Genomic DNA, 26,768 nt, shown 5'->3' with positions numbered 1-26,768 from the left:
AGAATTGAAGTAGCAGCAAATGTGAAAATTCAGATGACTCAGTATTTGCTGAAATCTAAAATTTAGTACTGAGTATCTGTGCCAGCAAAAGTATCCTCTGTCTGAGGAAGCTGGTTCATCATACATAAGTATCCGATTCTGATTTTGCTTGAGTGGCCCCTTATAACAAGACACCAATTCTCATTTTACACCCCTGTGATCCCTTCAGGTGCATAACTACAGTTAGCACTTTGTACGCCATAGGGGCCAATTAGCAAGTCAAGCTTCAGAAGAGAAGGCTTGTTCACCAAGAGAATGACAAAACTGCTCATTTATATTAAAAAAGGACAAGTGTACAATGTGCAGAAAGAAATTCTCAGGAAAGAAGAAATGTACTTGCCGAATTGGCTGAATTTACTGCTAGGGATTCAGTATGCTAGCTCATGTGGAACTGATTCTCAAAGGTGGCCCATGATGAATGAAGTTGAGATGTTGGAAACTCCCTGGTATACTGTAGACAGATTTACATGAATAACCTTGAGCAGATTTATCATGTATGTTTATTTCACAGAGCCCTAACTACATGCCCTCAAAGGACATTCCTTTTATCAAAATATTGAGTGAGTAGAGCACCAACACTCTTGAAAGTACTTGATCTTTATAGTTTAAAAATGAATGTGGAAAATGTAGTTATTGGTAGAAGATCCCCAATTGTAATGAAAAATGGTGAGATCTGAGGATAACAGAAGCTAAATAAGACCTAAGTGTAGGGGCCCTCAGGGCAAGGTTCCCTCACAGTGAGCAGGCTTAGGGTGGTAACAGATATGCTTAACTCATAAGGAACTTTAGGAAGACCTAATGAAGAACTAAAGAGGCAGCCACGCAAGGCACAGCTTGCTCGGTATAATAAAAGTATCCCGAATGTGGTGACTAGACACCTGACTGAATGTTAAGAGCAGACCACACAGAAATTCCAATTGTCAGATCTAAATGATTTTACAGAGTCCTGTATATTAAGGAGAGGACAGTTTCCCTTGAGAAGGCCCCTGATGGGTATGGAGTCCCTTGCTATTATGGCTGTGCACTAAGGACAGTTAAGTATGCCCACCTTTCACTGCCTCTGAACTGGTGCTAATTGTGGAGTTGCATAACATTACTCCTGTTTAGCAATCAGAATAGGAACCTGGTGGAAAAAATGACCATAATAAATGGCCCTGGGCTCTGCCTGGCTTGTCTCACAGAGATACAATAGTGTCTCTGAGCTCACTCATGACTATTACTCCACTCCCTGTTTTATATGACTAAAACATTCTTAGCAAACCAGCAGAATCCCCAAACTGGTTCACTCTATGAAGTAAGGGTTATCATTATAGAACTAGTGAACTCGAAATGTTGGAGTTTAACTTCTCTATCACATTCCAAGGGGACTCTCCAAATCCACGGCACCAATTGATCATTAAAAAGCAGATTTTAATCTCTCTCACCTCTCCCATTCATAGAACTCCTTGTCTTATACAGAAGGCAAATAGATATCAGGTATTTAAAGTAGATTACTATACATTACACCTAATAAAGTGTGGTCAGAAATATACCAGTTGATTAAGATATAATTTATTTGTTAGAGCAAATCAACACAGTACTGAGTATCTAGTTATTGATCAGACAAATGTATTTTCTTTTTCCTAATCTAATAAACATAGCACAATAGAGTTTGTTTTCTCCTGGACCAGATAGCATATGCATTCATTGTCTTTCCTTAAGGCATGCATCTACCATGCATCTGGATCATGACTTAATTCTAAAAAGACCTTGATTCTCTTACCATAAAGAGCATCCTTCCAGTCTGCCCTGTAAGTTCATATTGGTAAGACAAAGTGAACAATATAAAATATAACCTTGACAGCTTAATGAGATACTTTTGTTCCAGGGAGTGGGATATAAACACTGTGGAATTTAAGGATTATAACACTTTTGTGAGGGTTTTGGCACCCAGTGGTCCTGGTCATAAAGGAATATTTACTATAAAATGAAAAAAAAGAAACCTAAGCCATCCTAGTGCTGAGAAATATAGTACTTCATAGATATGAGGGAGGCATTTTTTCACCTTTAAAGCTTCCATATTGGAGTGGAGCACAGACTAAAAGAAGGTTATCTATCTGGTCTAATAGGTAGTTCAAGTAGCTCTGTCATTTAGGCTTGATGATCTTTCAGAATCAGTATTTCATGAATTGTTTGTAACATACTGGAATACTACCCAGAGGCTGCAGCCAGTCTGAATAAGAGCACACTGTTTAAAACAGCCACGATTTATATATATATATTTAGTTGTAGATGGCCATGATACCTTTATTTTATTTGTGTATATGTGGTGCTGAGGATCAAATGTACTGCCTCACAGATGCTAGGCAAGTGCTCTACCTAAAACCCCTAAGATCGGAAGTAAGCTATGACTGCTTTGTAAAGTAACCCTTCTTGTTTTCAGAAGCAGTTTCTGTCTGCAATTCCCTGGGATTTAACCATTTCCCTAAGACACTAAATGAGCCTATGACCAAAAGTATCCATCATTAAAAATTGTTATGATTTACCAATCTATAAAGTTAGGTATGTCTATCAGAAATCATCATCAAGAGCTAGGAATATATATAGCTCAGTGGTAGAGGGCTTGCCTTGAACATGTGCAGAACATGTGAGGTCCTGAGTTAGATCCCAACTACTGCAGGGGGAAAAAATCCATCATCAAGTAAAAGTAGTTCCATGAGTAGACTGAATATATATATATATATATATATATATATATATATATATATATATATATATATATATACATATATATATAATTTGTTTTCCCAGGACAGTCTCAGATTGTGCTTTTTGTTCAAGCATTCTATCTAGTTTGTCATTTTAGCATCTATTCATTCTTTGGATGGTATGTACTCCTCTAGCCTAAAGCTACATGTAAGCTGCCTGAGTAGGTGAATCATTTCCTCATGTACTATGTTTATTCTACTGCTTTCTCTGCCTCAACCCAGGCCCCTGGCTTTATGGAATGAATGAACTAAGAAAGATAAAAATTGAGACTAGTTTATAGAGTGTTCTATACACCATATTGACAAAAGTCAGAAGCAGCCTATTATGACATCAGCCCAATTAAAACATTTGTCTTTTATGTACTAATATATCTTTGAGTGAACAGAATTTTCAAAGTCAAAATTTGGTGGATGTTTTGATGACTGAAAACATTTTCATCTCTATCCCTTTATTAGTTACTAGGGCTGTTGGTTACTATGCTCAACCCTTGTGGTGTTCCTTTGGGTTAGGTGTGAATAATAGGGAGCGTGAAAGGGAAACACAAGGAGAAGAGACAATGAGTGAGTCCTATTTCCCTTCTTACAGGCTATCTCTGGTTGGCAGCATGCTTCCTTGGAATATTCCTGCTTCTTTGGGGACTCTAGCAATCTTTTCTTCTCCTTCTTCTTTCTCCCCATGTTCTCCTTGCAACACCCTATGGTTTTGTAAAATCTTATGATAGATGTTTTAATACACTATTTATTAAACATTCTTCAGAATATCTAATGTGGGTTTCTTTCTTCTGCGAGTGGTATGACTGACACAACATGTAAAAAACACATGGAAAGTGCAGTGCCAGGGATACAGGTTGTTGAGCACAGAAGGAAGATATGCGTGAGGATCAGGAAACATGTTGGTAGGAAACGGTAAGATGTAGTCAAGATGTGTAAAGGGAGACGAGATTAGAGTGTGAAAATAATCAACCCCAATAGCAAATTTTAAACACACTGTCTAAGTGTCCCTTTCTTTAGGTTTAGGGGAGATGTCTCCATGGATCAGCTGCAAATCAGATGTGAACTAAGGTTAATATTAGTCTAATATTTATAAAATAATAGAGGTGTAAATTTAGACGAAGTATATTTTCTGTTTTGTTTTGGGAAAGGCACCATCTACCTTTGTAGGTAGTTATAAATAAAATTTTAATGTTGATTTTTCCTTTTTCTCTTGTGTATCCCCATAAGAAGGAAATGTAGAAAGAAAAGAAAGGAAGTGAAGATGAAGAAAAAGAAGAATTGAGGTCAGAGGAAATTTGTCATGAAGAGTCTTACTTTAAGGAATATTTTGAAGTACCCTGTGTTCCAGTGAACATTCACAAAAAGTTCAAGAATATTCATTCTCCAATGCTTTGCTAAAAACAAAACAAACTAACAAACAACAACAAAAACCCCTTCAACAACAAAAAGCAACTATTAACTGTAAAACATATTTTTTAGAAAAACAAAAGCAAATAGAATAAACAACAACAAAAACAACAACAAAACATTTTCCTTAAACTGTAAAAATTTACCTCAAGGGGTAACTTTAAAACCTAAGTAAGATAGTGGTTTTTATATAATGGGTAAAAGTCTGTTTGCTGGTTGTGTTAATTTCCTATTTGATGTCTTGTTTCTCTGGAAAGTATAGGTAGGGTCTTATAACTCTTAATTTTTACTTTGACTAACAGCATCAGTAATGACATTCTTCCAAAAGTCCCACTGAAGTTTTAGTTACAAATTATTTTCTCTCCTATAAACTTACTCCTCTTCCTTTATCCCGCCCTTCCTCCTTCCCCGCAGCCCTCTCTCTCACTTTTTTCTTATATTTTCTGTTTTTCTAAGGTCAGGATCAAACCCAGGGACTCACACATATTAAACATTCACTCTACCACCAAACTACATCCCCAGCCCCTTTAGAGGTACTTTTTGAGTAATTGTTGTTCTTTTAATTTTTCATAAGGCAGAGTTTGGGATTTGACTGGCAAAAATAAACAGATAAGTAAATTGAGTAGAACTCTGAATAAGAAAAGCTAGCCAAATCTTCTGGGCCTTTGAAGGACTAAAAATAGCAACCAATTTTAAATATGACCCTCAAGGTCCTGAAAAAAAATCTATAAGGAGAAAAAACAAAAGTGATGAAATTACACCTTTACCTTAAAATCCAATATAAAAAAAAATTTGAAGAATAGAAAAAGATTTCACAGGAGTGAGGTAGAGGATAAAATAAATGTTAGAATGAGGAAGATAAGCTTTTAATCTACACCTTATATCTAAATCCTCTTGGCTGCTCTAGGTTTTATTCCTTTTCTCCTAAACCTTCTATTCATCTTTGTTCAATCTCCTGCATCATATTTTGCATATTTTTCACTGGGTCAATAAAATAATAAGACCTCTTTAAAAGGACCACTAATTAATACAATGACTTCAGTGGAGCTTGGATTAACTTTTGGAAGTTTGAAAGTAAGTTAATATGAAGATTAGTAGGAAAAGGAAAAGGGTAATAGAGTAAAAAGATTTTTTGTTTCATTCAATATACTTGATTTCTCTCTCTCTCTTCGTGTGTGTGTGTGTGTGTGTGTATATATGAGCTAAATATATTTGTTTATATACCATGTATATAAATATTTAATAGATGTTTATGTGTATAGATGTTTATTATGTATATATACTATATGTACATGTAGTACATATACAACATGTATGTACATATATAATAATTTAGTTTTAGATTAAATTAATAAGTAGAATGTTCTAGTGATTGGGAAAGCAATTCTGAAACCAATTTTACAAAAAAAGTAATAAGGAATGATGTACCATTAAAATTAAGAATTAAAAAATCTTTAAAAATTCATGTAATTATTTCTAAATTCAGATACATTTACATTGGGATGAGCAAATCATGAAGTTTTCAAATATGTAATCAGTAAATCTGAAATATCAAAAATCATTGCTATTGTTCCTTCCAAGTGTATTATATAACAAGTTAAAAGTTTCTCATTCATATGAAGTAACTTAGTATAGTATTAATCAGAAACTTTTAGAACTAAATTGTGTGATTCATTCCTTTCCCTTATAGTGAGAAGCACGCAAGTATGTGCTGCCTTCTAAGTATTTATATGATCAGTGGACCTACACAGCACATTCAAGGAGTGAGAGATAAAAATCACACTACTGAGATTTATTGGCAAAACCTCAGGATGAGAAATAGGATGGAATAGAGTAATACCACCACCAATGACCACCGATTTGATTCAACAGCTTGAAGAGGGATGTATCTCCCAAGACCTGGTTCTTACAATGCAACAAAATCCCTTGATTCCTAAGTTCTTTCATTTTGCACATATTTTCATTTCTTTTCTATCAATCCCAATATCTAATTGCATAATGAGTCTTCAGGTTCATGTAGGAATAGCTGTCATGTGATACTCAATATAATGTAAAATTTAGGAGGGAAGAAGTTTGTCTGTCTTCACAGCTATATCTTCAGGCTGTACAGAAGTGCTGGCACATAGCAGGCCTGCAATATTTATGATATAGATTCACAAGATAGAAATTATTTTTTAGCAGATATAACAATACTAGTCTTTATTTCCCCAGTGGTCTACTGTACCTTTTACTATGCCAGGTAGTAGTAAGTACTCAGTTAATAATTAACGAATAAATGGATGAAGGAATCTGTTTCCCTGTGTATAGCATCTATACTCTTTATCTTCTATACTCACTTGTTCATTTATTATTCATTTATTCATTCAACACACATTAATTGAATGACTTCTATTCACAGGCTCTGTCTCATTGTTAGGAATGAAGAGTTATTTATTCCACATATAAGAAAAAATTAATAGAAGATTCATACAGACACAATAGAACTATAAATGAGTACATACAAAGAAAATTTAGGCAATGAAAGGAGTTTTACAAAAATTAGAATAAAGTAAAATGATTGGTTGGTTGTGGAAGACCTGAAAGGATTATACTTGAGCTGGAAATTATATAAATCATTGGTGAAATTTCACATTCCTTTTGAACAATTTTTGATATTTCTTTCTTGAAGGAAGAAAAGACAAAAATCCAAGCATGATATTTAAGACCTTCTATTATCTAAACTACAGCTCCAAATTTAAATCTGGCTCCTCTCTTCACCATCTTATGCTTCAACCAGGGGTTCTTATCAAAACTCACTGCACATTATAACCATCTTCAAAAGTATTTATTTTACAATAAAATGTTTGCTTTTTAATAAAACATAATTTAACATACATTTTAATTTAAATATATGTTAACATGTCATTTTTAATTTCATATTTTATTTTGAGGTAATTAAAGATTCATATGCAGTAGTAAGAAGTAAGATCTTATTTGTTCTTGAGATTTTTCCTATGATAGCATCTTGTAAAATTATACTATGATATCATAACACAGCGATTGACATGCATTCATTAATTCATCTTATTTGGATTTCTTCAATTTCAGAGGTAGTTGTGTGTATTTGTATGCACTCACATTTGCATATAGTTTTATGTAATTTTAACACATGAATTGTTGCCCACTACTAGTGTCAAGATACAAAAAGAGTTCATTCATCCCTAAATGTCTGTTTCCACTTTAGGAACCTAACAATGAAGGCCAAATTAAATGCAAATACAGTAAAGGAAATGAGAATTGGAACAGGAATCAAGGAAATTGAGGATAAGAATGTTTTATAGAGAAAAGTAGCAAAACCTAAAATTTGTTCTTTAAGTTTCTTTAAAAAGATTAGTAAAGGGGCTGGGAATGTGGCTCAGGCGGTAGCGCGCTCGTCTGGCATGCGTGCGGCCCGGGTTCGATCCTCAGCACCACCTACCAACAAAGATGTTGTGTCCGCCGAGAACTAAAAAAAATAAATAAATATTAAAAATTCTCTCTATCTCTCTCTCCTCTCTCTCTCTCTCTTTAAAAAAAAAAATCAATAAAGTCAATGTCTCTATCTAGGCCAAGATTGTGGAGTAGAAAGAGAACACAATTTACTGATATGAGAAATTAAAGGGAGAGCATTACTACAGAATTCATAGACATTAAAATGATGTAAAAAGAATACTGTCAACAATTCTATGCCCATAGATTTTGTAACCTTGATGAAATGAACCAATTCCTTGAGAAACACAAGCTGCCAAATATATAAGAAAAAAATGAGTAATCTGAATAGGTTTAATCTTTTGAAGAAATTGAATCAATAATTAATAACCTTCCAAAATAGAAAGTGTGAGGCCCAGATAGGTTCACTGGTGAATTCTACCAAACATCTATGGAAAACAGTATACCAGTTGGCTACAATCTGTTTCAGGTTATATAAGTGTGAAGAATACTTCATCACTCATTCTACAAGGCTAATGTTACTTTCATATTCTTAATAACAAAAGTAGACAAAGACATTAAAAGAGGCCTACAGAACAACATATTTCATAAACATAAATGCAAAAATTCTCCACCAAATATTAGGGAATTTAGTCCAACAGCGTATCTGATTTATACAACACAACCAAGTTGGATATATCCCAGGTAGGCAAGGCTAGCTTGACAAAAAAAATCAATCAATTTTTGATTAAAAAATTAACTAATGCAATCTGTCATATCTGCAGACTTTAAGTAAATAAAAGTAATTTTGATCAAGTCTAATAGTTATTTATAATAAAAATCCTCAGAAACTAGTAATAGAGGGAACTTCCTCAATTTGATAAAGAAAATCAACCAAAACTATATATCCACAATCATACATATTGATGAGAAACTTGAAGCTTTCACACTAAGGTCAGTCATTTACTTCATTTACAATGGTAAATCCGAGACTAGTTCTTAGAGATTTAGTCTAAATAACTGGAAGGTTAGCCTCTTATCTGGAGAGCCAGTGATTTCTCATCTTCCATGCTGTTATATCATCTTATTAGCCCTTCACGTTGTTCACCTATTCAATTCCATCATATAGCTGTGGTATAGCAAACTGACTTTAGGTTTTAGCTCAATGTTAGTTTCCGTTACCCTAACTGTTGTAATTATTAACACTTACTACTAAGAAATTTCTAACTACGGTGACCAATTATCCTTGTCTATTAGTAGTACGGTGGCTTTATTACTGAAGTCTGGTACCCTGGTTAAGCCCCTTGGCATTGAGCATGTCAGAATTGTTGGTTTCCCTACTTCATATCCATTGGTGCCTTAGAAGTAAATTTGGAAATATATGCTAAATATATTGATTTTAATATATTTAACATAAAACTATTAATTCAGCAGTAGCTTCCATATATATATATATTTTTTTCTTTCCACCTCATCATCATAATTTGGCTATCACCCATAAAAACCTTCCCTATATTTAAATAGAAGACAAGATTATTTAACCTTGTGCTACAAATACTATACTCTCAGACTCAAGTTTATTGTAGCATCTAGCCCTTTATTTATACTAACATGAATTTTATCCAGATATTAAAACACAAACGCATAAAAATAGTACATATTAGGAATTTCTCATTTTCAAACTAAATAGCTTCTCTAAAAAGTTTTGCTAATTAGTTCTTAAGAGAAATATGCCACTAAACACTGATAATTTAAAATTGTATGCCAAAGTTTTCTTCTACTTACAATGATAAGCTCATTAAGCTCTCCTGGTCTATTGAATATTCAGGTATCTTACTTTCAAATATTGTACGTTGCTATGTTTAATTTTGACCTATTATTGCTTTAGATCTTGTAACATATCTCACCAAATCGCACTAATAAATGGTCCTGGGGGTTTCATTCATATGCCACAACCCGCTTGTTTCTCAGTTGCCTGGTTTTATCACTTTTTAATGATTTGTCACATATCCTAAAAGACCATGCAATTAATCTTAAGGAGGTTCACTAAATTAGCCTGTAAATAATGTAACAAATCATTAAATTGAAAAGTAAACTAAAAGCATTTAAAAATAAATCTATCATACTGCATTAAAAACCCTGAAGTATGAGTAGCAGATAACTAAGTATGGCAGGAATGGAAGGCATTTTCTATTTTAGATAGGGAAAAAATAATCATACAATACATGGACTCCCAAAGATTAAGCTAGGGCAATTCTGTTGTTCATTAACGTTTGAGCATTAACTTTGTGTTATGGTTTAGATGTGGTGTCCCCCAGAAGCTCATGTATGAGACAATGCAAGAAAGTTCAGAGGAGAAATGATTGGGTTGTGAAATAATTAATTCCCTGATAGAGATTAACTGAGTGGTAATTGAAGTAGTAGGGTTTGGCTGGAGGAAGTGGGACTTGGGGATGTGGCTTTGTAGTCTATATTTTGTTTCTGGAGAGTAGAAACTTTCTCTCTCCTCTGATCATCATGTGAGCTGCTTCCTCTGTCTTCAGCCATGGTGTTCTGCCTCCTTGAGTCCTGAGGAATGGAACCAGCCTTCTACAGACTAAGACTTCTGAAAATGTGAACTCACAAGTAAAAGTTTCCTTCTTTAAAATTGTCTGGTCAGGTCTTTTAGTCACAGCAGGCAAAAAGCTGACTAAAACACTTTAGATTGAAAAGTAAGGTATTTTGAGAGTTGCTTTGTAAGAAAAGGCCTACAGTTGTTTCCTAGTTTCACTCCCATACTCTGCTTTTCCCATTTGTTTATTTCTTTTTTTATGTTATGTTTTGGTGGCATTGGGAATTAATTGAACCCAGACCTCAAACATGCCAGGCAGACAGGTCCTCTACCACTAAGCTACCTATTCAGCTCTTTCTCCTGATTATAATATGCAATTGTCATTGATATTTTGGTTTCTTTCATAGAATTCATCAAGTCTTACTTCACTGATCCACTTTTTTACAAAACACCTCAATCTCTTTAGGGAAAATATTATCTAAAAGTAAATATTAAATTCCCAATAGTGTGAGAAGGACAGAGTCTCTCAACTTCAGTGTTTTGGGCCTGATAATTCTTTGCCATGGGAACTGTCCTGCACACTCTCAGTATTTAGTAGTATCTCTGTCTTCTTCCCATGAGGTCCAAGTAGTACTCCCCAGTTGTAACAACCCAAAATGTCTTCAGACATTGCCATATGTCTTTGGGTTGAGGGAAGGGGTTAAATTGTACTCAGTTGGGAACCACTAGCTAAGACTTGCAATGTCTTTACATTATCGAAAATATATGACAGAATAATTTTGATTTAATGTTCTCTATTTTAAAATTATAGCAAAAACTTCATTGGGAAGATATGTGGAAAAAAAAAGGTCAAATGCAATCACATTTTCCAAGTTATAAAAATTTAACTGTTCTTCTTAGAATGTTCATTGTTGATCTAGTATCTAGATTTTATAGACCAACTAATATAGTATTCAGATGTGATCTAAAAAAAAGAAATTGCTATTTATAATTTTCCCTATTTAATAAATTGTTTCTAGTAAGAAATACTTCATTATTAACGTAAAAACTGACAGAATTTCTCAAAGAGTTCTAGATTTCCTTAGATTGTTATGAAGTGATTGATCATCTTTGAACTTGTCTAGATTTTTCATAATACACTCAAAATGATATTTAGATTATACTTTAAGGATTACACATTTTTCTATTTGTAATATGTCACAAAATTTTAAGATAAAGTTATTTTTTTTAGCCAGTTGCCTTTGAAGTCTGTTGCAAAATCATGAATTTTACTATTCAGAAGTTTTAATGGTCTGACTTGCCAAATATTGAATTGACTTGAATATAAGCATGATGGAACTGAAATAAAATGTCACAGTTTCAATCAGACTTCACATTAAATATGTAATGTTACATTTCTCTATATAGAGAGTGCTACCTGTAAATATGATGCCAAGGCTAATAGAAATAATTCTGTTAATTATTTAATATATATTATCTTAATCCTTGAATGATAAATCTTGAGAGGAGAGCTACCAATTAGGTTGAATTCTTTACAAAGGTTTTATTTTGTCCTTATTCTGATCTCTAGCCTTGTATAATTTTTGCATCAGCTATGACTATAAATAGAATAAGAAAAGTAATCTATATATAAAAAATGATCTTTATAATGGAACATCTTATTTTATATGCTTTTTTTTAAAAAAAAAAGATGTAGTGAGGTTGGGTCTGGTCTTTGAGAAGTCTAGTAATACATCATATACAGTGAGATTTGTATAATTTATGTTTTGCTCAGTATTTTGACTCACATAAGTGAACCAATAACACATTATTTTAAAAAATTCACCTTCATGTATTCACATTTAAAAACATGGTTTTTAATCAGATTCACATAATTATGAAAAAATGGTTACCACACCATAGGTTGTTAAAATAAACATGTCTAAATTAAACATTGACAGTAAGTGACACATTTTATTGAGTGAAAAAGCACTTAGGTTTCCAGTGCTTTGAAGTATATCACTAATTACATGTCATATCAGAATGATTAGGAAACATTTATATAACCAAGAATGATTAAAAGAAATCCAGTACACAAAGAATGTATGAATATTCACAATGAGGAAAAAAACACAGATATGTACTAGCACTTATCAACATAAACGTTATTTGTGCATATAAAGTATATACATATAATGTATGTGTACATATATATAATTTATATGTATAAAACCTATATGCATCTATAGCTCTGTATTTATTCTAATGTATATCCATGCTATCTATATCAGAGATAGACAAATAAATACTATTCCAATAAAGTGATGGATTCTTGGTAAAGAATTCACCAAGACTTCTCTCTAATGCTAATTTGTAGAAAGCTTCCCAATAGAACTTCCTTATAATAAACATTTGATCATTATAAGTTGAAGGTGGACTTCAATTTATATTGGCATATTCTGAAATTACTTTTGAAGGGTTTATGTTGTAGCTTACTCAGTAATTATAGATACATAAAGATATACCTGGATCCTTTTTGCAACTTAAACATTTCACAATCAGAGAAACTAGATATTTTGTCAAACAACCTAGACAAAGTGGTTTTATTCCTATTAAATTAGAATATCACTATTGTTTAGTATGCACGGATTAACACAGTCTTGAATTTTGGAGTAAGAGGACCTGAGTTTCAGCTTTCTATATTGAAGATGATTGACTTTCTGCAAGTCAGATTTTTGCAAAGATGTCCAGGAAATGAGATACTGTTTATGAAAGCCCTCTATAATCTTTAAAGTGCTTTACTAGTGTTAATTCTTCTTACTAGCTATTATCAAGCTGAACCTAAGGGGATCTAAAATGTTACCTATATCACTCAGATTACTCAAACTATATAATGGCATATTGCTTAATCCCCTTCTGTTAATGCTTTGGCTTCCCTCTTGCAAAATAGCAAGAAACAGTTAAATGTTCCAATTCCTAAGAGGTTGAGCACTTTTACAAACAACAGTCAGAATAGGGAAAAAAGAAAATTAACGGTTTTCTGCTAATGACTCATATTAGGCCTCTTTGGTGGTCTAAAGCAATGGATTACATCTTTTTATCATTTCTTCCATCTGCCTGTCACAGGACTACTAGGGTGATTGCTAGTTTTGTTGTTAAAAATGTCACCCTCTTTTTTTTTTCAAAATCTTTAAAAGTAAACACAGGAAAAGTGGTGTATACCTGTCATTTAGATCAAATAAAACAAAGGTCGATGGAAATACATTTCTCGTTTGAAGAGGCTCCCCTGCTGATTTTGTTTATCAGAAAATGGCAAGTTTTTGTTCCTAATGGACTGAAATTTAAATAAAATCTGACCCTGGAAATAAAAGCAGCCATTATGACGAAATAAAATTATATACTTTGGAGGAGAAATTGAATTAGAATGCTGGCTTTCTTTGGTTAAATTCTTTTACATAAGGAAATGAGCAAGAGAGAGAAAACTGTTGGATAAAGTGAGCTTTTTAAAAATCAATAATTGCTTCTAATTTACTTTTAAAAACTTTGTTCCAGACTTTATAGAGTATCATGAATTAAACTGAAATTTGTATATTTCCTTACACAATAGTCTAACTACAGCCAAAAAGGCATACTGATTTTCATTTTGATAGTTCTTCTTAGCAAACAAAATCCTCAAAGAACCAAGGTTTTTATATGTTAAGTTCAAAAATTTTAAGAGATTAGAATAATTTCAATATCAGACAGCATTGGCAATAATATGCTTGGAAAATGAAGAAAGCATTATAGCCTTATTGGATTACATGTGATTTTAAATAAAATTTGTCTGAGGGGAAAGTATTTTTTTTAAAAAAAGACTTTGACATTAATATAATTTTAGTACGAATATTTCTTGAAAGTTGGTTCCTGAAATTCTCAGAATTACCACCCTTTGTTTTAGTTGGCTTGTTTTGAAAAATATATTTGTATTTTAACCATATTCAGGGAGAGTTCTGAGTTGACGAGTTTAAAAATAGGTAAATTTTATATTGAAGCTTTTACTCTAAATTTAATTCATTGTAAAAACATCAAAGTGTATATTTGTTTTTTTGATAGTTATGTCTGTCCCTTAGAAAAGTAAAATATTTGTGATAATCTTCTTGGAGAATATGGGAGTAATAAGTCATATACTTCTACCTTCCACAGTTAATGGAGAGTTTAAAGCCTTCTAGTACAAAGCTTTCCTTTTATGAGTAAAAACTAATAATTGGCCATATTAAATTATTTATCTAGAAACATCCTTATAATCATGACATGGGATAGAATATAGCCAACAACATAAACTGAAAACAATAAAACCTAACTTTCTATGTAATAGCTGTGTCAGTTGGTACAAAAATGTTCAACTTCTTAGAATGTCAACATCCTATTCTAGTGTTTTCCTGTAAGTTTGCCTTGTGAGTTAAATGGGATAATGCTTGAAAAATGATAATGCATGTGATAGAAGCTGAATGGATTCATTGAAACAATATTCATGGAGCAAGTTCTATGACCTAGAAAAAGATAATTATTTCTACTCTGATAGAACTTACCTGTTTGTTCTTTGTGTGTTGTTCGTGAGACAGAAAAACTGAAATAAAAGTAATTGTAGAGGCATAGTAATGCTGGGAAGACCATGGAATTAAATCCTATTAAGTGATAGGAATGATACTAGGCAAATGGAGGTCTACTTTCCATGTCAGTCAGGGAAGATGTTTCTCAAGTGAAGTCAAAAAGCGGGACATAAATGATAAACAGCATTGATCACATTTGAGTTGAGCATGGACTATAAGAAGGAGCCTTGGTAGCCATTCGTAGATTTATAAAGTCCCAGAATTTATAGATGCAGTGTGTTCCTCCAACTATTCCATTAAGCCATTATAAAAGAGTACAAAAGATAATGTTAATGCATTGTAATGCTTGTTTGGATTTTTTTAAGATAAATTAGGCAGTACTTAAAATTAGGAAAACAACATTTTGATGTCTTGGAAATTCACTTTGTCTAATTACTATAACTAGATGACTAAAATTAGATGATGTGGACAATAAAGCATTTCTGAATTTTCATCTGGAAAGGCATACCTTTGGTAGGATGGTCCAAAGGAAAAAAATTGTCTACAGAAAGGCATTTACATCTTACATGGAGAAATTTAAAGACAGGGTATATTAAATACACTCAGTTTCTCCCTTTCCATTTAAAATTACTTAATTAATTGAATGTGTTCATGGCTTTGTTAGAGCTATTCAGAAACCATCTTGATAGGCTTCAGAGTAATATATGAATACTTCAAGTTAAACTTTCCACAGTGAAACTTGAGGTAATTTAGAGTCGTGTATGTCTAGAAATCAGACCACACAATTTTTGGTGTTCATGTGACCAATCTGTGTTTCAGTCTTACATTGCCCACTAAATGAGCTACTGATTTAGAATCACTGATGAATTCCCAAGGGTTGTATCTGGCTCTGAAGGAATATTCAATTACTTATTTTTGTATGGCAGGAAGAGTTTTCTGTAGGGTTATCGTAGGCCATGGAAATATTCCATTATTTCCTGCTGAGAAGAAATCACATAATTCTGGAAGAACAGGAGATCTTTGTTATAATACAATGAAGTATTTATTCAAAGTTATGATTCAATTCCCTCAAAGTATTCTGATAAAATTCAGAAGAAAAAAAAGACACACCCTTTCAGAGATATATTCTATCTGCTTTAAAGGAAGAAGAAGACTGAATATACTTATAGTCCACAGGACTAAATGTTTACTAGCACAAGCAAACAGCCTCCTCACCTCTGTGACCAGAGTTGTTTGATGATTTTAATCTATAGCTTATGAATTCCTTAGGATGCACAGAAAATACCACAGCTAATCCAATTAGCTAATGCCTGAAATGCTTTCCCTACAGATTCTGGTGGTTTCCAAAGTACTTACTCAAAATCCAGTATTTCATCTTCTTGTGCATCAATCAATTTTTGTGTGCATCCAAACTGGCTATGCTTAGATTGCTTCAAAATGCACTATCTTTTCCTTCCCTACTCTGTCTCACATGACCATTCTTAATGACTAAATTCTTATGGACGGTATTTTAAAGGGCCACTCTTCTGTGTGTGCAGCTAACATATTTCCAAGTGCCATTTGGCATATGTATCTTCCTATGGGGTAATTATGCATGTAAATGTAGCAAATGCACACCCAACTTCCTCAGACCAAAAAAAGATGGGAGGTTTTAAAACTTGATCCCAGACTAATTTCTCTCTAAATTTCTCTGGAAACTCCTTTCATTTAAATCTACTCAGGATACAGTTCCAGCTAATGTTTATCTTTGGCTATTTTAGCAATTTTAATTTATTATATTTCAGAATTTTAATATTTTTATTTCAATTTAAATATATGTACTGTTTTTCTAACATCTTCTATGTTGAAAATCCCTCAGTATAAACCTCACAGTACCAGAACTTTGCTAAAGGGCATTCGTACTCGATGACCAAGATTTGGGTTAGATCTCGGTTAGATCTCACTAATCGCTATGTGAGTTTAGGTAAAGGAACAAAGCACTAAATCAAAAGATCAGAGTTCACATCCCAGCTCCGCCACTTGTTTTGTAATATAAAACAATGCTCCCTGAGTTACACTTCTCTTGAAAATCAAAATAAGGGAAACTGTGATTGCTTGCTTTGGTTTGTTTTGCTTTATGTTAGCTTTTGGTTCTCTTATAATTTAAAAAAAAATATTGTGAACTATAAGAACAAAGGTCATGTTTCCTGCATTTTTCTTTAAACAAGGAGAGCTGAGATTCCTTAGCAATTCTTCCATATACCCTCTAAGCGGTAAGGTCCTGACCTTACTAGGTATTTAGACTTTTCAAGCATTTCAGAAGCTCTTTAATGTAAGCACATCTTCTGACCCCTGGATTTGGCTATTTTATATGCTTTAGGTCTTCAGTGGCTTGGTTCATAATGGTTAGCCAAGAAAAGAACCTTCATATTAAGGTTTCTGCTAATTCATTGGTAGGTAGGTTTGGGTGTCATAGAGGTATCTGTGATTGACAGAACCTTTATGATGAACCAGTAGGATACTTTATTTTGCAAAGACAATAAAAAGGGCCTAACTAACTTGTTAATTTCATTATTTTTCTCTTGTTTGCCTGACTCTCTTATCTCAGAAGGCAACTAACTTCTAGGAATCATATTTCCTTTGGGGGTTTTGAGTTTCTCCATAGGTTATTATTTATTGTTTTAACTTAAATCTAGACCCTAAATCATTTTGTTTTATTGTGCATCTTCATCATTATTCATTTCAAAAATTTAGTCCTGATGATACCAAACATGCCTAAATTTAGTCCATATTCCAAGATTACATCTGGATCACTAAATTGTTTTAATACTTATAATATTTAAATAAGGTTAACTTAAGATATATAAATTTCATTGCACCAAACACTTATATTTCTCATGTTACTGCATCAGAATTTGAGAATTATTTTAAATATTATTTTTAAATGTATTCAAGATATCAGATACCTTTATTTTATATATTGTGTACATTCCAGATTGTAAACAGAGGCATGAGTCTTTATTCCTTTTATTTCCTATTATGCCCCAATTGTTTAGAAAAGTGCCTAGCACATAACTGGCTCTCAGTAGATGTTTGTTGAGTTAATGCATAACTAATACTATTTTTTCTATTCAATTCCACAAGATATCAGCAATATCCAGAGTACCACAAACTGTCATTTAAGTTTAAATTAAAAAAGAAAACCAAAAAAAAAAAATGATTGACTCTGCTTGGACCATATAATTTTTTTTTTCCACAAGACTCTACTTATGGTTAGATCTGTTGAAGTCATAATTACTGAATTTGCTGGACAAGCAGGACAAGGCCTATCTTTAAGATACCCATTCAGAAAGTTCTAGATAAGGTCATGGTCCCTAAGAAGTAGATTGTGAGGAAGCAAGAATTTCCTTCAACACCATTCCTATTGTATCAAGCCTCTCTGGTGAACCAGGTTCATGAAAATTGTGATGAGACTGATAAATTGTTTTAATGGCAGAACTATGATAGTGCAAAGTGAGATGTTTTAGTTTCATTAATGAGTACATTGGATGATATTCATTGCTAAAAATCTTCTGAACATTTTTAAAGAATATTCATTTGAAAATTGAAAGCTCTGGGCTTTCATTTTCATTCTATGTATTATGTGTCCTTGGGAAAGTCCTGTCACTTTGCTGGAACCATAGTTTCTTCAAATGTAAAACACCAACATTACTTTATAGATGTCTTATCATTTTGAGTCTATGATTTATATAGTTTCTACAAAAGAGAAAATAATTAGTTCAGGCAATTTTATGAGCAAAAGAAATGAACCAAATAATTTGTTTGTTGACCTATGCCTTGTTAAATATTTATTTCCAAAATGAGAGTTGTCATCTATCATTATTTTGTTATATGCTGAAATAAATCATAGCAATAATACCATTTGAAGAACTGGTTAAGTGCTAATTTCATCAATGGTATTCGTGCTATGCTGATGATTATACAATTGATATTGATGCAATTGACACTGAATACAATTAACTGAACAAATGCATGTAGAGGAAAATGGAAGAGGAAATGAGCATAGAAAACTAGGGTAATATATTCTTAATTTTACCATAAGCAGTATGCTATCCAATATAGATTTTTAATGGAAATAGCAATGAGTATATATTGCCTTCCCAGGTACAATAAGATGTCTAGATTTTGAGATGTCTAGACTTATTGTGACTTTAACCTAGAATGTCTTTCCCCAAGTATGTCATTCACAGATGTTAATAAGGAAATAATAGGTTATTCTAAATTGTAATTCAATGTTAATATTAGAAATATGGAAAAATTTTCTGGGAGCACCAAAGAGTGATTATGTGATTAAATTTTCTTTGACTGTATCCTAAAGAGAAGAGATGACACTTACATGAGTTAACCATTATAGATGGAAGGAGTCAGGACTTGCTAAGGTATCCAGGGGGAAAAGGTTATTTAGATGCACAGACAATGAGCAAGTTCATGTAGTTTCTGTGTGTGCCTTTCAGTCTACAGAGGTCATTCATACAGGTGTACATAATGAGGTGGGGGTTAGGAGGTACTCACTGACAAGAAGGGAGTTAGCAGAGGGTTAATAATGATCTTACAAGAGTAAGTAGATTCAACGGATTAGCTTCATTAGTTTTAATTTTTTTTTTAAATAACACTTTTGCACGCTGTCAAAGATTGTACAGTTAGAGCCTTCACAGACCAGTTAAGACCATGGCTGAAATTCAGCTTGTTCACTAAAACACTAGCTGAAATTTGTGTGCCTTTTGTTAAAAATAAAACAAAAACTTTGTTTGTACAAGCAAGTTCTGCATAGTCCAATCTCTGTCCCACTGTACTTCTTATTCACTCATATCTTATGCTTATTTAATTTATTTTCTTAAATATTCTCTATTTCAAGAATACTAATTATCATTGCCATTAATAGAGCTTAACAGCTAGTAAAGATTTAAACTAAGTAAGCCATACCCTTTTAATTGCAATACATTATGTTCACAAAATGAGACAAAATGCTCTAAGTACAATTATCTTATTACTAGAACTCTTATATTTTTTTCACCTGCTCTTATCCACATAAGAGTAATAAGTGGGTTACTTTATATGACTCAGTGTGTCAGGGCAAAGGCTCAGAAGGGATAGTCCCTGCCTCCACCTGAAGGAAGCTCCACGGGGGGAAGTTTGAAAAAAAATAACAGAGTGGATTTGCATTAATCTATAATATCACACAATAATAAAGTTAAAAATCCATTCCCTGCCCCACCCCTGTGTCTTTTTCCTTCCTCATTATTTACTCATTATGGCAACCAAAAGTACAGGCTAGATTTGTAATTTAAGAGGTATTTACATTTCCCCCAGGTGATTCTAATGTTCAAATATATTTGAGACCTTCTGGGCAGTTCAGTGTGGCTCCATCTCTCAACTTGAATAAAACTTTAAACTTCTTTAATACCTTTACATACAAATGAAAATCAAACACATTTTTATACCAAAACTTTTTAGTCTGGCTTGATGACATTATTAGTTGCTAGTGATTATGAAGATGATCACAGTCATGATGAAGATAATGTCCTTTTGATGTCAATTATAAGGATGATATTACCATTCTTTTGGAAAAGTAACTTCTTTTGGGGGGAGTGCATGTCTTCTACAAAATCCAATTGAGTGTGTTAACATAAGCTTTCTTAAATGGTTACACAGACAAATATAAGAAATTTTCCTCACCAACCCCTCCCCATTAAAAGAAATATAATGTTAAATAATAAATAATAGCATATCAAATAATAAAAAAAATTTCTCTGTCAAACATAATCCTAGCTGGTGCAACCTATTAATATATCAATTTCATAATTCTACTTTCAAACCTACTTTACATTACTTTGCTGGTTACTATTTTTTTGTAACTTCTTAATTTCCACCTCCCAGAGATGAGATATCCTCCATCAAGCTATTGCTTCCTGCAAGAACAATTATTTCACATGGAGTATTTCCCACCCAGAGTACAAGTGTATATGTCTGTGTGTGCACTTGCATGTTGGTTTTAGTTTGGTAAATCTTTTTACATCTTTATTTCCCTCCTACTACAGAAGATACTTATTGGAATGAAGCCCTGTTAACAGACATAAGACCCCTAAGGAGCTTGGAGTGTCTTGGCAAAAATGAAATCCCAAGCTTGCTGTTCAGTGGGGCTTTGCCAAGCCAATGTGGCTCTAATTGCATCTTTCCACCAATTCCCCCATCCACCCGGTCCTCAACCCGCCTCTCCCTTCTTCCCAATAGTCTTTTGTGTGTGCTGAAGAAAATATGTTATTATAATGAACTGTATGTTTACAATAAGTTTCAGAGGATCTGGTAGCCAAGAAGATGTGGATTTTTTATTAGTAGTAGCTTTCCAATGGAGATAATATTTATAGAATGGGCGCATGTGTTTGTATTTTCAAAGATAAATAAAATGAATAACACCCAAACATGATAATCAACATGTCAGTTTTCAAGTATATTGGCATTTAGCATGAATGGTTGCTACATACTTATTCCGTAAAGAGTAAAGGATAGGCATTAGACGGAACTCCCTGGGGAATGGTATTTTCAGCATTATTTCAGTATGAACAATCTTCTTTTGTTTATAGCAGGTATAATGTAACCCTAGGAGGAAAATGAAAAATTACAAATGTGCACAAAGTTTTCATCAAACCCTTTTGGCATGAAAATAGCTCCATACCTTTTTCTGCTGTTATTTCATTCTCTGAGTAATAGAATATATTTGCAGGTGAGTTTTTCAGCATTTCTCTTATTTTTCTGTATTCTCCAGGAGCTTTTCAGATTGGCTCATTATTTCATTTTTTGTTTTCTTTTGAAAAGCTACATGATGACTGCCCCCTTCTGACTTTTCAGATGCATGTATTTTTTCTAATCCTCTGAGATAGAGTGAGGATTTTTAGGGAACTGATTTTTAGATGTGAGACTTTGAATAGAGTCAAATACCCCGAGCTTCTGTTTGTCCTGGTAGCAAAGCTCCTGTCCAGGAAGTCTGTCCCTATTAAGGATTCAGGTCAACTTTTACCCTGATAATCCTTGCTACATCAGTATGTTATAAACCTTTGTGAAGTTCAATTTGCATATTTGAATAATAAGATATTCCCCTCTGACTATTGTGAGACATGATGGAGATGATTGATGGAACCCCTTTCATGTAGCACATTGTCCACATCCATTGGGTAGAAAGGATGTGGCATCTACTCCTGATGCCAAAGGCAAGAACTATGATCTTTCTTCTGTCGCAGGTAAGTTACTGTCAAAGCATATTTGCCATATTATGCTGATAAATCTTTAAGGACTGATCATAGGCAGGTAGTTTGGGGACTCTGCTTTGTCTCTTGATGTCTACTAATTGTTGTGGTGTAGGTAGGTGACTACCTATGTAGTCAGTTTGAAGCCATTAATGTGACATCACAGAAAGTCCAGCTGGTGAGAGATGTACAGGATCACTTCACTGTATGATATTTCACCATAAAGGTAAAGTAGATGTAAATACCTTCAAAGGCACACATTCTAGTGAAATGTAGTAAAATATAGAAAGTGATGACTTGTCTTTTCTATATTTTGAATATAACTCATTTAAGTGAATATTTATATAATATAATCATAAATAATGGTGGCTATTTACAACTGGCTTGCAAAATTTGTAAAAAAATGTATCTTTCTCCTCTCATAAGCCCTCAGCACCAGGCTCCTTCAGATCTCTGCATATTTACCCTGGTCCTTTGAGCTAGTAATGTGAAATAGAATTAAAGCCAAGTAGGCCTCCAAGGACAGAGCTCAGTGACACAAAGGATAAGTAAATCATTTACAACCTGTGCAAACAGTCGAAGAAATGTAAGTGGCATGGCGCTAAGTTGAGGGAGTCGGTGTGTAAATACAGTGTAAATACAGTGGGACCCAAAGGAAATCACTACTTCTTAACTAATTAGTTGAGGACAGATCCCACTGGCTAGGGTACATCCCCAGGGAGCTGGCCTTCATGCCAAGACCCCTTTGGAATATTCTGACCACCCTGCAGGGAGAAGTTGAAGGCAGAATACACAGCCCATTTATTTAAATTGGTCTCACCCCAAGAGGGCACACTTTAAGGTAGTGGCTCTCTAAAATGGTATTTTAATTTGCTTTTTTAATTAATTTCATATTTCTTATTGTATGTATCACCCAAATGTGTTTGTTTTGTTTTACACTTGTGTTTTGTTTATTGTGAAGCATATTCCTATTTATATACTAATACATAAACCAAAATAAGCAATTTTTTTCTATTTTGGAGATATATATAATTTATATATATATATATATATATATATATATATATATATATATATATATAAATAAATAAAGGAGAATGAGTCTTTTTTAGTTGTCCAAGAAATAGGTTCAGGTTAAGGGCATTTAAACAGTCCCATTTCTCAGAGGATGAGATATTGGTTTTCATTTTTCTGAGTCATTTTCTAGATCATATTGGACATTCAAACCACCTGTCTTCCACGATAATGTTGCTTAATCCCCTAGAAAGGTAATTTATCTTTTTCTGGGCATAAGTTTCCCCAGCCAGGGTTTCAAACTATATCCAGGCCAAGATAATTGATGACCTTATTACTATACTTTGAGCTCTGTTGGTGGCATGCTGAGACCTATTTCCTTGAGGCAGAAACCTAATGACCCACCCCTTCCATCCAGAACTCCAGTGGAGATTTCAATCTCTTTGTAAATCATAATAATAAAAGTTGAAACATGATTTTATAAAGATGAACTGTACATTTGCATATACCCATTTGCTTGACTGGTAAACTGTGTCAGAGAAATTCACTTGAATAAGACTCTGAAGTTTTATTTTCATATTCCATTCCAAATAGTTATGCACATTTCTTTTTATTCTTGAGTAAGAAAGAATGCATTTCTAAATTCTCTTTAATTTTAATTGCTTGCCAATTGTTCCTCACATTTTTAACCTTGGTTTGTTTCAGTGGCAAATAAAAATGTTCTGCAAATATATTTTTAATCTCACTGTGAAGCAAAACCAAAAGATATTTTCTTTCTATCTGTTCTGCATTTCTTCAAAGTATAAGCTCCTCAATTTAGTCTATGAAAAAAATCTATACCAAATCCAAATTACTTTACATAAACAGGGTCCATGCATATGAATTGGTTGAGATCTTTCCCCATTATCCCCTTAGTTTAATTTCTTTTTAGTACTGGCATCCTTTACATTCTTTAAGCCTCCAGACTCTTCTGGACCTCCAAGAGTACTGCTTCTTTGGACTGTAGTACTCCTTACCCTGGCTGCTTTTCACACTCAAATCCTGTCTGGAGGACCATAACCCTGATTCTACACCCTTGCTCCTGATGTTTTTCCTTCACAATGCTCTTAGTCATTTGTAATTACTTTTATTTTGCATTTGGCTATTTAACTGTTGTTTCTTATAGCCACTCTATGTTTCATGTCAGCTAGGCCAACAAAAGGTTAGTTCACATCTTTTTATGTCAAATCCCACACAGTTCAATAAATAGTTGTTACTGTGCAACTCATTGACTATAGTCAATAATGATGAATTGTATTCCTGAGATTGCTAACAGAATAGATTTTAAGTGATCTCACTACAAAAAATAAGAATGTGAGATAACATGTTAGGTCATTTAGACAGCTCACCATGTATTTAGTTTTCAAAGCAACATATTATTTATGGTAAGTATATACACTTTTATTGTCAATTATAGAACAAAATTAAAAATATAGGTAAATTAATGAAAAAATAAATGAATGTATAAATAAACAAATACTGTAATTTTAATCAAATAAATGGTCAAGAATCAATTGGATGCACTTCTTCACATTCCTTGCTATAGAGAATATTAAATTATTTTTATTTTTTTTAAATTAAGTTTATTTTAGTTGATAAATATACAAATAAAATTTATGTATATTAATGGGATACCGATTGGTATTTCCATAGTATATTAGGCAATATTTAAGTCAAGTTAGAGATATCTATTTCCTCAAATATTTATTATTTCTTTGTGGTGAAATCTTAAATTTCTTTCTTCTAGCTTTTTTCATTTTCTTTTTCCTTGTACTGGGGCTTAAATGCAGGGACACTCTACCACCCCACCGAGCAAAATTCCCAGCACTTTTTATATTTATTTTGAAACAGGAACTCACTAAGTTTCCCAGGCTGGCCTTGACCTTGCCATCCTCAGCCTCCAAGTCACTGGAAATATAGACATGCGTCTCTTTGTCCAGCTTCTTCTTAAAAAATAAAAAAAAATACATTATTATTATTATCTGTCACCATTGGTGCTGTGAAGTAGCACATTAGATCTCTTTCTGTTATCTAACTGTAACTTAGCACCCATTGGTCACCCTACTCTGTGTCCCATCCTCTCTTCTCCCAACCGCTGGTAACTAGGATTCTACTCTTAACTTCTATGAGATCAACTTTTTTAGATGCTACATGTGAATGAAATCATGGGGTCCTTATCTTTCTGTGCATGAGTTATTGTACTTAACTCTTCAATTCTATCTTTTTTGTCTTAAATGACAAGATTTCATTCTTTAAATGTCCAAATAGTATTCCCTGAGTATCTCTACTACATTTTCTTTCTCCCAAAATCAGTTGATGAAGATTTCTGTTATTTCTGTGTCTTAACAATTATGAATAATGATACAATGAACATGAAAGTGCAGATGTCTCTTTGATATATGTCTCTTTGACATACTAACTTCATTTCTTTGGAGAAATACCCAGGAGTGGGATTACTGGATCATATAGTAATTACTATTACTATATGAATTTTTTGAGTAAACTCCATATTGATTTCCATAATAGCTGTACTAATTTACTTTCCTACCCATAGTGTTCAGGAATTCCCATTTTTTCATATCCTCACCCAAACACATTATGTTTAGTGTTTTTTATAATAGCCATTCTTACTGGGGTAAGGTGAGGATGAGTCATGGTTTTGATTTGCATTTTCTCCATGAGTAATTATATTGACTGTTTCTTGTTTGTTTTTATTGTTGTTGTTACCCATTACTCACTTGGGTGCATTTTCTTTTGAGAAATGTCTGTTGCCCATTTTTTAAAAATCAGATTATTATTTTTTTTCTATTGCCTTTTTGGAGTTCCTCATATATTCTGCATATCAACCCCTTGTCAGATGCATAGTTTGCAAACTCATGAAGATTGTAAGTTCAAGGCCCAGCCTTGGTAATTTAGTGAGACTCTGTCTCAAAAAAAAAATAAGAAGGACTAGGATTTGATTGATTGGTAGCATGTTCCTTGGTTCAATCTCTAGAACTGCAAATGAATGAATGAATAAATGAATGAATGAATGAATGAATGAATAAGTTGTGTAATTGGCAAATATTTGTGTAGTGTCATGACTTCTTAAATTGATTTCCGGTGTTTAGTTTATTTCTTTGTTTTTGGTATGGTCAGGGAACATACATCATATGCCATGTGTTGTGGTAGAGAATATGGTTTATCTTTGTCAATATTTGTGTTCATTTGACAGTGAGATATATTCCCTTGTTTATGGGTCATATGATCTAAAATGTCCATTAGGTCAAATCAATTGATATGTACTACAAGATTTCCCTATTATTACTTGATTTATGACTATATATGTTCTATTAATTTCTAAAAAAAGCATTAATCTCAAACTATAGTTGTTAATGATAATATATTTCTTTTATTCATTATTTTAATTTCTGCCTATTTTTGTCTTAATCTTATATTAAGTACATAAAATTATAGGATTTTATGCCCTTTTAATCAGCTAATACCAGTTTTTATTTTGGTAAATCTTCCTGAATTTTTGTTTTTAGCTTAAGGCTTAATTTTCTTTATCATTATAGTCTTTTCAGTTTTATTTTGATTAAAGGTTGTATCATACATATTTCTAAACTTTTACTTTTAACAGATACTACCTTTATACATAAATCAAGTCTTTGTATAAACTTTGTATATGCTTTAAATCTTT

The sequence above is a fragment of the Ictidomys tridecemlineatus genome, chromosome 7 (genome assembly GCF_052094955.1).
Source record: "Ictidomys tridecemlineatus isolate mIctTri1 chromosome 7, mIctTri1.hap1, whole genome shotgun sequence".
Classification (NCBI taxonomy): Eukaryota; Metazoa; Chordata; class Mammalia; order Rodentia; family Sciuridae; genus Ictidomys; species Ictidomys tridecemlineatus.
This window is presented reverse-complemented; position numbering follows the sequence as displayed.